The 16332-nt window shown below is 35.5% G+C and overlaps 2 long non-coding RNA genes across 4 annotated transcripts in view; one reads left to right on the forward strand and one right to left on the reverse strand.

Annotated features, from left to right (window-relative positions):
- The window catches only part of LOC311443324, an 83285-nt gene that overhangs the window by 30450 nt on the left and 36503 nt on the right, over window positions 1-16332 (forward strand). The gene's annotated exons all lie outside the window — the stretch shown is intronic.
- LOC311443493 lies at window positions 1555-14359 on the reverse strand. Its single transcript, XR_014697289.1, has 2 exons — window positions 14293-14359; window positions 1555-2923 (listed from the first exon to the last, which is right to left on the reverse strand). It is a non-coding gene; the product is annotated as an uncharacterized lncRNA (long non-coding RNA).

A 16332-nucleotide genomic window follows, 5' to 3' on the forward strand; every position in this document is an offset into this window, starting at 1 on the left:
GGGAAGGGTTATTTCAAACAAAGAAACAAAAAACCAACAAAGACTTATTTTGCTAGCTATACAAATTTGTAGTTAAAACTATCACTTCAAATTTTGAAAGAAAAAAACAATTAGTATACAGTTCTATACATCTCTAGAGAAAATTGGAAGCTATTTTCATGCTTAAAGTTTATTTAGCTGTATTTTTTTCAAGATTAATACCTAAGGGTTTGTCATGCTGATGAATAACGAGGAATTAGGAGATCATTTGTAGATGTACATTTGTAGATGGACTTGTTAATAAACAAGCCACTAAAATAATATTTTGTCTGAAAAATAATGAACCCTCCTAAACTAAAAAAAGTTTGCAGTGCTGAGATGCTTAGTGTTTTGTAGCCCATAAGAATCGTGTAGCTGCAATAATGAATAGCAAGTGATAAATGCTTAAATGGTACCATAAATCACCTTTTACAAGTCTGCCAATATGTTTTACAAAACGGATTTCTATGGACAAATGGCAAAATACGTAAAACAAAAGCACACTGAGAATGTTAGTAATAGAACAATGTTTTTACAGCAGTATGTGGAGTAATTTAAATTTGAGAATGCTATAAAATGAAATTCTGGTAACAGCAGCTCTGTTGTAATACTGCCTTTTTCGTTTTTATTATCTAACTGGTCAAAATACACCCTATTTAAGACTTATTGGGGTGCAAATGGGTATCTGCCTTGGAAAACTAAACTTTGTTTGTGACTCACTATTTGTAAATACATAAAATTAGATTTATAAAATACAGGTTACTGTTGGAGCAGAGGCTTAGTTTTGAAGCACCATTGGAAGCACAGGACCTTTTTTAATTTTATTCTAAAGCTCAACAGATGGCAAGTAACTTTTTAATCAGGAGGTAGTTAGGACTCCCACGCTCTGCTCCCGGTCATTGCTGTGTCATATTATCTTTGACATACCAACTTATATTTGTCATTTGGCTTCCTCATAAACCACCAGAAAAGGTAGTGCCTAACATACAGGCTTCTGGAGACCATTATCTTTAATGTTTTTCTCAGGAGAGCTGTTTAAACGCATTGAAATACACAATAATCAAATCCTAACAACAGATTCCTTCAGAAGCTGTGCACTGACCACGTAACTGTTAATACTTGATGACCAGGACTTCACTTGGTGTGTTGTGTCCTTGTGACTACTGAACTCACCAGAGGTGTGTAACTCTTTCTTGGATTTCTTCTTAAGCATTTCATTTGTCTGACTTCAACACAAATGGTGTGTGATCATCATCAATCTTGATGTTATCAGAGAACGTTTTTGTCAACAGGGCTTCAACTTCAAATAAATAACCGTGCTTTAATTCTTTTAAAAATTTTCCTCTGTCTTAATGAATTGACATTGAGAAAAGTTCAAAAAGTGGTAGCAACCAACTTCATACTTAGATGTTGTTGTTGTGATTTTTTTTTAAATAAAAATAAAATCAAGTATGTCTTTTCATACTGAGTGGAAGGAAAATTGCACACTTAAAGAATGTGCTGAACTTAAATGAAATAAAAATCTGCAGACACTTGTCTTTGTATCAATCTTTAATTGAGGCTGGTATGCATACTGAAGCTTCCTGTTGATCAGTTACACAGAATAACACGAACAACAGAATTGGTAGAGAATAAGTTTTGCTAGAGCTAAATGGTGTCTGGGTTTGAGGATTTGGTCTAGCCTGCTCTTGAGTTGACTGTCACTTGAGAACCAAAACTAAGCTCGCTGTTTGGTGCTAGAATTTTGATTTTTGAATAGCATTAATATAGAATTGACTTCATAAAACATCAGGTGCTTTTCTGAAACGTGGTTAAGTGTATCTCTAAATCCTGATACATCTGGTGATGAGGACAAAAAACAACCAAACAAAAAGGAAAACACAAACAACTGTGCCATCAGGACAGTTGGTTCTGTAGTAGGCATTAACAACCCCCCTGACTGATAGAGACAAGAAACCATGTGCTCCCTTCAGAGTTATTCTCTTTATTATGCACAACAGTTTTAAAGTTCATATGGTGAGAATCACTTAACCATGTACAAAACTACTTGAAAGTGTTTTTAATTACATCTGTTTCTGAACTTTAATTGCCTATTCATCCCAGTTTAACTTCAGAAGAGCCCTTGCAAGTAAACATTTTTTTTTTTAAATGTTACTTCTGAAAGCTGATGTATGTAATGTATGTGAAAGTAATGTAATGCCTATACCAGATCAAAGGACATGTTTATACAGTGATACATAATCCATGTTCTGTGTAGTCATTTCCTCTATAGCTGTAATGAATGCCACGGGCAGGAAATAGTGAAGAATTACTGCTGCTCTTGTTTGGCTCCTAAAGTTCTTCCCCTCTAATTGATTAAAAGATACCAAAGATGCTTTGGAAGCAATCATTTAATTTTCTTTAGTATACAAGGTTTCTGAACTGTACAGGCTGTAGGGGTCTTGTGTGGGAGAGCTATGAAAGTGGCCCCACCTTCTAGGAGAGGATGTGGCTTCCAGGACAGGGGGCAGTTGGCATGAGGGGAGCGCTGTGGTGCTGAGCTCATGGAGGCTGGGCCTGCAGCCCGTCTGCCTGGCTCACTTGGCAGTTTTAGCTCTGACAGATGCTGTGACACACTCTGAAGACCTCCTGGAATGGGAAGGGTCTTTAGGGGTTTCTAGGAGATACGTGTGAGCTAACAGCAACAGCAAAGGCCCTTCAGCTGTCTACAGATTTGAATGCATGTCCACTGGAGTGAGCCAACGTCCTTGATAGAGCAGTGGTGATACCAGCTCCTCATGCAGTGTGTCCCCTTCTGTCCCAGTCAGTTGGAGTTGGCCCTTGGTCTTGGACCTGACAGCCAGTCAGGCTGTCAGAAGCTGGGGACCACCATGGGCATGTTGCAGGTTGTTAGAGTCCTACAGCTCTGCTGGTCAATAATGAAGAAAAGTGAAGAATAGATGTGCATGGAACATCCAACAATATGCAACAGAACAGTGAAACTGGCTTTTTCTAGAAATGAAAATGTTAAGTAATACGGTAAAAATCTTAATGCAAACAAGTTTAATACACATTTAAAAAAAATCTAGTACTCCAAATATTAGGAATCCTTAATAGTCATCTGAAGTTTGTTTATATTTAATTCTGTAAACATAGTATATATCTTACAGTTAATGGTGCTCTCATTTGGGAACTTATTTTCAAGTTTGGTGGAACTACTTGAGTACAGGTAGTTGTTTACTCTGGTTTTGGTTTTGTTTTTTATTTCCTGTGTGCGCATGGTCCTTAGAACTCATATTTCAAGCTGTCATTATTTCATATCCTACTTTTTTCCATAGCAGAATGTGTCAAAGCCTTTTTACATGTTGGCCATATACGCTTTAGCCTAAACTTAAAGAGACTGTGCTGAGTATAAAGAGGTGCACAGATTTCATGATTAACCCTTACTTCTCTTCAGAGTTCACTTCTTTGTGTGGATTCGAATGTGGAAGAATGGGAAAGGATTCAGAGGCCCTTAATACTTAGCTAATGAATTCAGGAATATGTGAGGTGCCTGCATTGCCTGGTAACTGAAGTCTGTGACCCAGAAATGCACAAAACGGTGCAGATGTTTGGTATAGATCACAGGCACATGCAGTAATAAATTGTTAAGAAATGTCTTGTTTATCCCTTTCCTAGATGAATAATTGTATTTAAGTCAACAAGTTTACTTAGATGACAGTCAGTCAATTGCTCTGTAGTTACAAATAGAGTAAAGGTTGTTCTGAGAAATGATCCAGGTTCCAGAGATTCAGAAATGGATGAGAAATTGAGGATCCAATCCATTTTAATATGCATCTGCTACTGTTTATATCTGGTGCGATCCAGACTTGCCCTAAGGTTTTGCAAGTGTTTTGATGATGTTGATTATAGCTAGAGCAATTTTAGTGAATAATTTTACTAATTTCCAAACATGTTTGAATCAAAACAGCTCTTGAATTTGGTCATATCACCAACAGAACTGTTCTTAATGGGTAAGAATAATAATTAATACCTCTTGCTATCGTAATAAATCTGGCAAATAGACTGATATTTGTAGGTTGCTTGTTTGTGCAATTTGCAAAAGAATACTTTTTCCATTTAAAGAAACTACTTCCAGCCACCCTATACAAAAAAGCCCCTATCTTACTGCTTATTACTTGGCATATGAATGTGCTCACTACAAAATGCGCCATAAACTTTGCCTGTGGCTTATTTAAATGTGAAAGAACACATGTGGGTAGCTGGGAAACACATTTTTGCAAGCTATTATCTTTCTCTTCCCAATTCAGTAATCCTAAATACAAGTATGCTTGCCTGCCCCTAGGTAGCATTGATATGTAATTGCCTTTGACGGTTAGTTGTATTTAGCATTGTCATGAAAAACAAATCTCTGAATTCTGTATATTAATTATAATATTCTTAAAATCATTTTTCAAGATCAATATAACGAAATCTAGCTACAGTGTCTTTGCATGCATATAATCGTCTACATCAGAATCCTTGAGGAATCACAATAACAGTGATTCATTCATAATTCACAATTTCCATTATCTTTCTACATTTAGTATGTGCTAAAATTTATAGCTTCATTTACATTGTGTTCTATGAATAATAGAAGAAATACAGTGAAGACCATGGGAAATGATCTTGTTGCTGCAGATGCACTCTTAAGCAAATCTGCATTACAATACAGCATATTGCCTCCTGCACTACAGTTTCTACAGAGCCTGCAGCTGCAATGGGGACACTTCAGATGGTCTTCATTAAATGTAAACTCTTTCATTTTCAGCTTCAAAGCAGTGCGATGATGAAACCTTGAATAAATTGCTGTAGGTAAATGATATAGTTGCAGGCTTTAGTATAACTAGAGTATAATATCTTCATTTGAGCACGCTCATAGACAACAAGTAGAAAAGAGTACTTAAATAAGCAACTACAGTTTCTAAGAATGCTCTCCTTACTTTCTTAGCTAGTTAGTACTCAGAATTTAAAAAAGCACGTTTAGGAACCAAGACAAATCTTTTCAGTGGTAAATTCAGCTACTGTAGTAACTTTGGCTTGGAGAATATCTTGTAATCCAGAGAAATAGTCCTAACTGCAGTGATAGAAATATTTAGAGAAGTTTGGTAGTGACATAATAGAATCCTTTTCTTTTTGCTTTTGCAACATGTCACATTTAATTTTTTTTTTTCATATTCTCGTAAACTGTTTCCAGCATTCAGCAACTTTATTTTTTTATTATTATTATTATTATTTTTTTAGTACATGTATGTTGTAATTGGTAGAAATTGCCTTACTTGAGACTTTTTGGACCCAACAGTATGCTTGTGATGAATTGTCTAAGACATTACATAGTTTGATATGTTAAGGTAAGCTAGTTAGCTCAACAGAATGTCAGAATTTAGTTTTGTCTTTAGTTGTTAAAAGCTCAGCCTGTTTCCACTGAGATCACACAAATAACTGCATGATCTTTTGAAGCAATAAAGTCTTCTGCTTCTTAAACAAACTGCCACAATAATGCATTTTTATATGTAAGTTTTTATTTTTAGGTAGTGAAGAGATCAGCATGCTCTTTTTGGGGTGATAAAGATGCCTAATCTGTTCAAAATAAAACAAAACCAGCAAGTTAGCAAAAAATGAAAGCAATCTTTTGTTGTTGTTGTTGTTGGGGACATGTCTAGGAAAGGTGTACAGTACCTGTTTTGAATAAACTGCAGTCTGTAACTCAATTGACTTAATTTTTATCTTTTTTGTGCCAGTACTCTTTCATCTCTTTTTTGTGCCAGTACTCAGCTAGGCATACTTTAATGAGAAATGCTTTGAGAAGAGTATATATTTTCCTATAAGTAACTGCCACATAGTCATTCAAACACAAAAATTATGACGGTTAAAAAGAGTGGGATATGTTTCAGTTTTGGAGAACACAATGTTTTACGCTAAACTGCATAGCATGGCTTAGTTTTCTGAAAAAATATCCAGCGCTGTACTCAAATATCTAAGATAATGTCAGTACACTTGTTTCCTTCCCACTAGCTGGTTTCCTATCTAAGCTGATCTTTCTTGTGCTATGTAAAACCCACTTTCTCTTGTTTAGAAGTCTGACATAAGGATTCACAAAGCTGTTTCTTAGGCACTTCAATATTTCTCTTAATTGCTCCTTCCCTGAAAGTGTTGATACTCAAATTACACTCTTATCTCTGAAATATTACTGCTCAGTTCTGCTGGTTTTGTTTCCTAGAACACAAGCCTTTATCTAGCTTTGCAGACATGTCAGATGCATCCATGCTGCATCTTTACCATGGCTTTAGCCAGGCTGCTTTAATTGTTTTTGATAATTCTTTCAATGAAGTTCTTCAAGACAAATGGGACCTAATGTGCTATCGGACTTGTTGGCTAAAATCCATGCTCTGCATAGGTCAATAGGAGCTTTTCTACTGATGTCAGTGAAGCTCGGGTATTGACCATTTATTTCAAAATAAAGGAATAGCAGATTCAATCCCAGAGCAGTTTTTCCTTTGGCCTTTTGGAGATGACTGTTACTGTTCAGTTTTAACCAGTAGTTAGAAATATATGTGGGACAAGATTTATTGTATCTTTTTAATTACAGTTCTACCTGATCAACATAATTCCCTTTCTGTTGGCCAGACAGGATACAACTCTTGACAAGGCAGAGCCTCTTTTCTGAAGCTTTATAGGAAGAATGTGACTGGATGTGCAAATATGAATGGTGTGTATGATCAGACAGATTGGCTTGAGTCATCCTGGAAGGACTTGCCAAGCAAAGCAGCAAAAAGAAATTGCAGCTCCACCTCATGGTTCTTACTTCATTTTTGCTGTCTGCAGCTAGCTTCAAGGTGAATTGCTCAGACAAATCAGACTTAGGTGTCAATAATATGCTCACAAAACCTTTGTCTTTCTTTATCATCTATGGGTCACAGGATGTGACCACACAGCTTTTGGGGAAATGCCACTTCAAGTTCACTATCTTTCACACCACACCACTGCAAAAGTTGTTAACTCATTGATGACAGCCAGCCCTTGTGCAAAGTGTCTCCCCACACTCTGCATATTCTCCTAATAGCAATATGAGCCTACAAAATAACTTCTTCCTTTGGCCATAGAATAGGACTTTAACATGCGGCTGAAGCAGGATGCTTAGGTGATAAAATAATTGCTATTCTAAGCAAATTCAGTGGCTGTTTGGCTCATTGATTAGACTACTCTCCAACTTTAACTTCGTTTTCTTTCCCTCTCCCTCCATTCATTGTAAATGTCTTCACATTCAGATGCAAGTATTTTACAGATATACGGAATAGTTTTCTGTAATATATCTTCTTAGCTTTGCAGTGAATTGTTATGAACATCATCATGTATAAAAGTTGACGATACCAACTTTAGATAAAACATTAAAAGTCACATAGAGTAGAACTGTGTAGTATCATTCTTTCCTTCTTTACAGTAATAACCAGCAAAAAAACATGCTCCGTGTTTCTTAGAATGCTTCCATAAACCTACACCTGTCTACCTAGCTGAGGTGTAACAGTCACTGTGTTTTGAATATGTAGTTGCTGAATGGCAAGAAATTTCCCAAGGTGTACTGGAAAATACTGGAAACACTTTTCTGATGTAGCAGTAAACTTGGCTATACACTTAGAAATGTGTTTGTAATGCTAAATGAATTGCATGCCAAGCAGGGAAGCATATGTATGTAGTACGTGGGGTAAAACTGTTATTTGATAGAGATTCCATTGTGAAATCTCAAATAGTCTCATAAAACCTGTACTTTTTGGGAACAAAATCATTCTATTATTAATGATTGGGTTTGAAATATGGTTGATCATTCTATTTTTATGGCTAGATGTTTGAAAAATTACTCTCCCGGCTAGATTTTGTTCTGCTCTGTCAGAGATGAGTTTCCATGTTTTATAACTGAAAATGAAACTAGGATCCTTACATTCATTTTATGTCACTACCTGATGTCTTGCATAAGTCAGTTTTTCAATTGTATGGTGAATGAGAAGAATGAAGAAGATGGTTTTCTGTCATTTTATATTAAAAAAAGAATTATACGGTTAATGAAGATACAGCTTTATTATTGTTGTGAACTTGCTTTCTATGTAATAATACTAACAGGTTCACTGAATTGCTTGTCAGAGCAGTGTTAAATAATAACAGTGTTGCAATAATAGTTTAGGGTGTAATCTAGCTATTAATAACAAATAGAAAATGCTTGTGGTGTGCCCAATTCTGACCTCTAATTGTATACTGTTCTACTAGTCCTACCTGTTTGAACTATGAAGAGCTTAGGTTTGCGTTTAGATAGACATCTGTGATTTTCTTTGACTTAGAGAAAAAGTACGAGTCCAAATGCAAGTTCTAGTAGTATTTGTTTTCCTTAAAAGTTGCTGAGACCACTTAAACGTTGCTCGAGTATAATAAATTTCAATTGGTATCTGAAGGATGAAACTCCTAATTGCTTTTGATTTAATGTTTTTCTTACTGTACTTAGAGTAGTATGTGCCCTTTAATTTTTACCCGTGGCTTCAGTCAGCATCTTTTGCTGTTTAATGTTTGGCCCCAGTATATTATTTCAGTTGTATTTGCAGGACTCCAGTAGTAGGGAATAGTTCAAGCCAGTCTCTGCTCAGTTAGCTTGGCTCCTCATGCTTTGGAAAGCAATGTAAAAGTGTTAAAACCGTGTTGTTCTGTGATCGTCTGTGTGGTTTCTGAAATGAATTTGCTAATATATGAGCACATAACCCAACCTTAAAAATACAAAGTTTGCTGGGGTGGGAGTGACTATAGAAACTATAGCCACCATAACCTGTGGCTTTTCTATTAATAATAACAAAGTTATGTTTGGTGCTGTCAGCTCTATTTTTTATGAAGGCTAGAGATTTTATTTTAAAAAATAAAAGGCTAAAGAAACTCATAATCAGAACCACAAGAAATAATGTGGTAATGCAGTACAGGAGGAATGATGTAGGTAACAAGTCTGAGGAAAAAAGGAGAAAGCCATTAGTATGGGAACAAGCAGTCTTAGAAAGACTGAGGACGTAGATGAAAAATCAAGTGCTGATTAGAACTGGAAGGCAGATTTGAGTAAACAGCAGAATGGGAACCAGGAAAGATGAGATGAGAGAAAAATACCATACTGGACTGCAAGATAGGTAAGAATTTTGAGATGAATAGTAGTAGAAAAATGGTGTAGGTATCTTAAAAATTATCACTGCTATCTTTTGAAGCTATGTTGTGATCTCTCTGCTATTGCTGGTTTTTTGGTTGTCAAGCTACAGGCCGAATTCCAGCCCTGCTGATGTCCCTGGTGAGTGTTGGTGCAACTATATAACATAGACTATTACAATCCTGTATTCTTTTTGTGAGATGTCTGTCTCATTCAGCATGCATCTCCTCTGATGAATCAGGGCTGTGTAGTTAGAAAGGCTCTTTTCTGTGAAATTGTACCTGAAAAAATATAATACGTGAATTGGGTGGCAACAAATAGTGTTGTCATGTCAAATACCAGATCCTCGCCTCATGGGAATAGTATGAGAAGTCAATACTAATCCATGTTTGGTAAAATGTAGGAGAGAATACTGATGAATGCTAAAGAAAAATTATGTGGAAAAACTAACTGCCTCAAGAATACTGCAATAAATAAAGAGGGAGTCATTTTGGTTCAATGACAAAGAAACCAAGTACTGAAGAGCTGCTCATTAAGCAAACTGCCATTCTCTGCACTGAATAAGGCAGGATATTCATTAACTTGGATGTTTCCTAATCTAAAGGCTTGGCTTTGTAAGCTTTTTTTTTTTTTTTTTTTTTTTTTTTTTTTTTTTTTTTTCCTTAAATTTTATGTATATTGTTTACAATTCAGCTATTCTAAATGTTAGGATATTCTTCTTCAAATTCCTCCTTTGTTTTGAAAGAAATGCTATTACTAAAGGAGTAAGTAACTTTGTTTAAACTATATATATATGATAGTTGAAAAACTCAATGGAAGACTAATCTTCCATAAGTACAAAACTCAATTGTTCTTCATCATGAAACAGTTACAATTCCCAAACCCCATTAATTTTTTTTTTTTGTGTGTTTTTGTCTATATGTTGGTGTTATTTTTTTTTTGTTTTTTAATCTGAATATCTCTTTAGTGATTTACTGCCATTACAGATCACAAGAGCATAACTTATGTAGCACATCAGTGTTGTTATTTGCATGATACTGCTCAGTTATGGAATAAGTTTAAAGGAAGCATAGGAGACTCATGACTTCTGGTAATTAAGATCTTAACTTGTTTTTACTTTTTAAAAAGCAAGTAATTTTTTAAAAATTTATTTTATTTTATTATTTATTTATTTATTTATTTATTTATTTATTTATTTATTTATTTATTTATTTTTAGGACCAGTAGATGTAAAGAGCATTTGAGTTGCCTATTTCTAGCATTTCCTTTTTCTATACGTGACTTAGTAGCTTTGCAGTGATCATATGGCTAGGACTGCAACAGCAAATCTGAGGTACAATCTTGAAATTTGACGTACAATTTTGCAAATAACGGTTAAGCGTTTGATTATAATAAAATGCTTTTTCTTCATTGTTATGAAAACTCCAGCATATTTAAGAGTAAGGATCTTTAAGCAGAGTACAGTCAATCCAAAGAAGAAGATCTGTCTAGACTAATAGGTTGTGCGGGTAGAGATCTGTGGTCAAATCATGTTTTCAGTATTGCCAGTGTATGCTGAGCCAGATTAAATCAAGAGCTTAGTCAAACTCAGTGCTTTTCTAGAAAACCCAAGCAATGCTCAACGCATTATTCAGGTCATTGCTCAGGCAGTGAGCAGGCCCAAGCAAGAGAGGTGTGGCTCTATTCTCTTTGACAGTGTGTGATTCTTACAGCAATGCCTTCTGAACTACGGCAAGTGATTTGGAAATCTGGGCTGAATTCAGTTGAAAAATCAGACCAACAAAAACAAATGAGAAGCTGAATGCAATTCTGTAGTGTTGGTAGTACTTTTTTTTTTTTTCTCAATTTAAGGTTCTGTTTACCTATTTATCTTTGACAGAAAGGCACTGTAACCCAGCTATCTTGGCTGCAATTCTGTTGTCCTCACAAATGTGTAGATGTTCCATCTACTTAGGTGGGTGACTTTAAAGCAGATTTTCCTCTCTGTTGGTAATGATGTTGTCATAAGATGCCTTGCTCTTTTCTTCAAATTGGCTGTAAATTTGTGCCGTAGTGTAGTGCTAGAAGGCAGTATACTAAAAGTGTTAGAGCATGTCATTTTTTTTTTTTGTAAGATGAAAGGTATTAGCACCTCTCATATCTGGAGTATTTCCAGCTCTGCAATTGAGTTCTGTAATTATCGGCAGCAATTTGAAATGAATAACAGTAATTCTTAATGTCCTGCCTTAAAAACTTATGTGTGCTGCTGAATTGCTGCTATACCAATCCAGAAATGGCTCCATTTCCCTGATGTATAGAATGGCATCTTATCTGCCCCTTCTGAGCTTCTGAACATATTTTGAATTTGATGTATAAAACATTAAGATGTCAAAACATATGAAAGATAGATTTCATGTTGTCTTCTGTGATCTGATACTGCATTGTTATTTCAGATAAATCATGACTATAATAAAACTACAGAATTTTTACTCTACAAGTCTATGAGTCTACCCTGTTCTCCCCCCCCTCCCCCCCTTTTACCCCCTTTACTCAAATATTTGATTACTTTACTCAGGAATATTTACTGTCATTTATAATTTTAATCAACTTAACCCTTTGGATCAGCTATTTAAGGCTGTATCCCAATGTCAGTGAGGGAAAACATCTGAAAAAAAATATATATATATTGTAAGGTTGAGAAAATTATTTGACCAAAATTAGATATAATTTTAACTAATTCAGATTACTGGTGTATTCTAGAACTTGAGTAGATATTAAGGAAGTCAACTATTTTCTCTGAGCAATATACAGCCCTTTTGCTCTTAGAATGATATTGTAACTCCCCTCTGAACTCTTCTGCTCCAGTTCTTCAGATCTATTTTCTCTGAGTGCAGTTAGTTGCTTTATGGCTTGAAGAAATGTATTGGTTTATTTACCTGTTAGAACTATAATAATATTGCCTTTGGTGTCCACCTTGGTAATAAATCTGTACTCTTTTCCCCAGAATAAAATAATTAAAGTAAAAATTGCATGTGCCAGAAAATGTACTGTACTACTGTACTACAAACAGAATAGAATTGTTGGCTATAATTCTAAACATTTGACTTGGCAGAGTGTTCTATATCATGAGAACAAGAAGGATTTCATTATAAGGCTGTATTTCACAAGCAACTTAAAACACTATTTCAAAAGTCTTTTTTCCCCCCAAATAAAGTTGCACTTAGTCGTACTGGTAAGACTTACAGTATAATTAAATTATTGTATAGCTCTAATTTTAAAAGGTGAGCTACCTATGTGACATGTCTGGAATTTAGTACGTACATATGAATGAAGTATGGCAAAACTACGGGTTTGAGAAAACTACGTCTATTACCACTACCTAGTCAGATACTGCATTTTGTGTTACAACAATTGCAGTTGAGATGTTTTGAGTGAAGGTACTGTATTGCAACTTCATGTTTTTATTTTTACTGGATCTTAAAGCAAGCACACTCCCAATACAACAAAATAGTAGTGTGTCCTTATGCTCTATTTCTGACCATTATACTCCTTTTCCATCAGTGATCTGTTGCATAGGCTTGGTGTTGTACCTCTCTGATGATGGATGGGTGGAAAGTCTATAAAAGATGTTTATAGAAGGACCATCTTTTAATCTTTTGCACATTTAAATGCTTTTATACTGTTTTCTGTTGGCATTATTACTGTACATGAATTGTTACTGAAAATAGTTTCCTCTTCAGAGAATATTGTGGAAAACATTAGATCCTTATCAATCTTGATAGGATATTCCCTCTGTGTCCCTTTGGATGCTATATTTAGTTGGTACTGAGCTCAAGTTGTAGTTGTTGTTTTCCTTTAGCATAACTTAGTAGTTTAATTCTGTGTTGATGAACCAGGAGCACCTCTGGCAGATGCTCCCTTTATTCCATGACTTACTCTTTATTCTGTCACCTCTTTCGGCTATAGTTTATTTTTAGGTAATAAAAATTGAAGCAATATATTCATGAAGATATAGCTTATGAAAAACCAATTCAAATAATTGTATTTCTTGTAATACATTAAAAATGATTGGGTTGAAATCTCATCTATATGAGAGATGGAAAAGGCATGCTCATGTTTCCAAGCTTGTAAATTGCACAGGAATGGAGCCTGTCCTTTGACTTTTTCTTTCTTGAAAGACCAAAAAAGATGCACAGAACAGCTAGTGCAATGTGTTAAACTATTCAGATTTTTATTAGGAATATCATTGTTTGGAAGCTTACCCCTATTCGACTCTTAATGAACTGGTATTTGTGGCATGGATTTCCAGTGCTCTTGAGAGCACCTCAGGTCTTAATGAAGGTTGTGACACAACCATGGAGCTGTAGGAGGAGCTAAAGCTATTCCAGTACTCATTGTACTCTGTAAATTCTGTGCTGCTTCTTCTGAAGAGCATGAGTGTAAGTTAAATTTACATCTTTCTCCAATAATCTGGCAGCACTGGGAGAAAAAAGTCTGGTTTTCATAAGCTTTCCACAGGTTATGCAGGTGTCTGTGTTGGAATAAAATGTCACATCATGATCATACAGGCATAAAATTAATTTCGTATTAAAGCATGGCTTGGAGGACATAGGCAAAAACAAATTCTGTAGTGACACAATTGCAGGCTTTCAAAGAAGTCTGCATCTACCTTTCCCTTAGCATTCTCTGTTGTTCCTGATGGAAAAAAAGAAAAAGTTATTGAATACTACAGTATACTCTTTGTCCAGACCTATATTTGATATAGTAATAATGATAAAAAAAAAATCCATAAAGAAATAGCATTTCAATGTACAAACAGTTCCTGAGTTAAAGTAATTCACTTATTAGATGGAAAACAATAAACTGACTTAATATGAACTGTGACTTGAATTTCAATATAGCTCGTCCTCATGGGATGCTTTTTATAAGTCATGCATACAGTAGTGCTAAATATGCATTTAAAGTCTCAGTCTTTTGGGATTGGATTTTTTGTCACATTCTTCCAATTGGCATCATGTGTGCAGAACAGTGTTGCTTGAAACTCTGGGAAAGTAACATTCCAAATGTGTTCTGTGTGCTTTGCACATATTAAGTCTAACTTAAACACTTACATCGATACAGAGGAAGACAAGCCAGAGCATGAAGCTGCTTCTCCAGGCAGTGGCTAATTGACTTTATGAAGGCCATACGATAACGCAGAGCTAGGATTACACTTGTGTTCAGTATTTCTGTTCCAGGCTCTAACTCATCTTCAAATCTCTTATCTTTTAATCCTTGTTAAATATGCTTTTTCCAATCTGCTTCCAAGGGGTGTTATTCAGAACATCTTTCCATTTTAGGTCACACAAAAAATTGTTTCCAGAGCTCCTGTGTTTTTTTCTACTGATTTGTTTTTCAGTACCCTTCCAAATACTCTCCAGGCTGCATTCTAGCAGTATTTCTTGCACATACCACAGAGCAACAAAATCAATTGCTTCTGAACGTAGGCCTGAACGTACTTGTAGGCCTGAGAGGAGCAGTGCGGTGTTTGGGGATGGAGCATGAGTGACTCTGCAGAGTTTAATGTTGCTTTAGAAGCATAATACCTGGACTGTAGGACAGCATGATGGTGAAGCACACAGAAAGTTATTTATCAAGCACTGTAGACCTAAGAAAAAATGGCTTTTGGAGGGAGTATGTCAGAATAGCTCAGAGGTCATGGTGTGTACTTGTGTAAGAGTGGGTAAGTGTACTGAAGTGCTGTGAGTGTAATGAAGGTTTTTTGTTTTTATTCTTGCCTTTGCATTTACTGTCAGTGTAGTCCTGTTAGGGAGTGAGACTTCTGTATGTATTTCGATGTCTTGTAACAGATCAAAGTAGAGATTCATTGAACCACTTCATTCAATGAAAAGAGGTAACTGCCAGCTTACGGTAGCACCTACAGTAAGACTACACAGCAGTAGGCGCAGGTTGAGCACTGTAGTCACAACCCATACTTCTAACAGGCATTGAATGCGTTTTGCTAAGTCATGTGCAGCTATATTTCAGTCTGCTGAAATAATGTCTAATTTAAATACAGCACAAATATAGAATGCTTCAAGAGCCAGCATAGTAAATCAGTTTTCAATAAGATAAATCCAGAAGATATTTACTATTGATTTACTATATTATTCTTCGAAGTCGTATTGATTTGGCTAAAAAGCAGACAAAATTTTCTCTCTAACAAGTTGCACTGGTCTAGGCATTCATTTCTAAACCTCAGAGAGGAGCAAGTGTTCCAAAGATATTGATTTGGCAAACAAACTGTATTAGATCTCTGTGACAAGTTAAAGTGGATTTGCAGTGTCAGGGGCAGAAGAACCCTGCTTTGAAGCAGTTGTCAATGTCACCTTTGCATCAGGTTTTCTGGCAATAAGTGAACTTGCAAAAGTTGGGGACATTACCTTTATCAGCTTGTCTTTAATGTGAAATTTACAAATCAATGTCCAGATGACACACAAAGAAATCGATCAATTCATCACAGGGTTATTTTATGAAATATTACTGAATTTCACTTACATTTGTCAGGTTTTGGTGTTTTAGGGAATTTGCAAGATGAGCCCTTTTTGGAAAAGGAGTAATCTTACTTGTGGACTTGAGTTCGACAGTGTTTCTTTTGACCCGAGGTAAAATACTGTTTTTCTTATATCACTCATACTTTATTTTATTTTATTTTTTGTTGTTCATGGTACCATGAATAATGCTGGATGTCACCACTTGAAATTGCTGCTTATGTTCTGAGCAAACTTTTCAGCTTTGATATTAAACTCTTAACTCCTCCACAGACCTCTGGAACTTGTTAAGATATCATAATTTTACAGTAGGTGCACAACTGCAAAGAGCACAGGTCTTTTAAAATTTGCTGATAATGCAATGAGAGATGATTTTGGATGCCTTAGCATTTGAGAATCTAGCTTTTTTTTACTGGTATGTTTGCTGTTATATCTGTAAAATTTTGTTCCATCTGTTCTTAAATCTTGCTCATGGAACACTGAGATAGGTAGGTTAAAAAGAAATCTCTTCATTTTCATGAATTGAACTGAAACACTTTCTTCCAGCTCAATTTGCTATCGAAATATCTTTCTGAGATGCCCTTTGCCTTATATGAATTGTAGATTATGCACTTCATGCCT

The sequence above is a fragment of the Aythya ferina genome (assembly GCF_964211825.1).
Source record: "Aythya ferina genome assembly, chromosome: 12".
Taxonomy (NCBI): Eukaryota; Metazoa; Chordata; class Aves; order Anseriformes; family Anatidae; genus Aythya; species Aythya ferina.